Consider the following 1117-nt stretch of genomic DNA (forward strand, 5'->3'; position numbering starts at 1 on the left):
GGAAAAAAAACATTGGTGCCTCCCCTCTGAATTGTCCACAATTCTTCTATTAAATTGACACTGTTTAAATATGTCTAGACCTATTTAAACATTGCAGTTAAGTTCTGTTACTGTTTTAAAAATGCAATCAAATACATGACCCCAAATATACTATTCTGGTCAGGCCTGCCCTACTAACCAATTGCAGCGTCATGCTCTGCTGAGTAAACTGATCTCACGACAGTGAGGAATGCACAGGCCGGGTGGTGCCCGGCGCACAAAAGCGCGCCTTCTTGTGTTGTACGTCTCTTCGCGCAAATGCAAACTCAGATTTCCTGCACTGTGGTCGGCAGGAGAGACATGGGAAGGCGCAGTAGGGAAGGCTTGAGCAACGAACCGTTGGCTATGTTTTGTTGTTACTTTGTTGACATGAGCTCAAGTAATTTGAAGCAGAAGGAACGGCCAGACCTAAAAAAAACTCTCTTACCTCCAATGCCGAATAACCACTATAATTATAATATCTCAAAAGCAGCTGGCCTTGTAAACTTAATGACCAAGCAAGCCGATGCATTTTGGGTTTTGTTGTAAAAGAATAAAAATACTATCCCTCCTTTCCTTTTTTTCCGGCAACAAGCGATGTTACAAAGATATCACAGCACACAGTGAGATTGAGTGAAAGAAGAGGCACTGAGGCTGGCGTGCAGCACTCCACAGCTCTTGTTATTGTAATCCAGACAGGGGGCGGAAGGAGAAAAGTATGAAGGAATTGCGATAGTGAGACCAACTCTTCTATCCATCTGCATTACATGGAAAAAGGATATCTTTAGTACTCATGGCTGGTTAGCTCAGTTGGTTAGAGCGTGGTGCTAATAACGCCAAGGTCGTGGGTTCGATCCCCGTACGGGCCAGGTTGCATTTTTTCTCTCAACTAAACTCTTTTTTTCTCATTTAATCAAGCTCTTATAAATCCATACACTCTGTTGCTCCAGTATACGTTCACTTTCCATTAGTCCTTCTTTTGCCACTGCTGACCAAAGCTCAAGCCGGCAGCGCCAGTAGAACAACACAAGTGCAAGGGATTGTCTCTCCAAGATGGAGACACTGCCTCAGACTATGTCTCGTGAGAGGTGGAGGGAGA

The 1117-nt window shown here is 44.2% G+C and overlaps 1 non-coding gene across 1 annotated transcript; it reads left to right on the plus strand.

The window, feature by feature from the left end:
- The first annotated feature begins 813 nt into the window (after positions 1 to 813).
- On the plus strand, positions 814 to 887 carry TRNAI-AAU (transfer RNA isoleucine (anticodon AAU)). The gene has a single exon. It is a non-coding gene; the product is annotated as a tRNA-Ile (tRNA).
- Positions 888 to 1117: the final 230 nt, after the last annotated feature.

This window comes from Pleurodeles waltl, chromosome 12, assembly GCF_031143425.1.
Source record: "Pleurodeles waltl isolate 20211129_DDA chromosome 12, aPleWal1.hap1.20221129, whole genome shotgun sequence".
Classification (NCBI taxonomy): Eukaryota; Metazoa; Chordata; class Amphibia; order Caudata; family Salamandridae; genus Pleurodeles; species Pleurodeles waltl.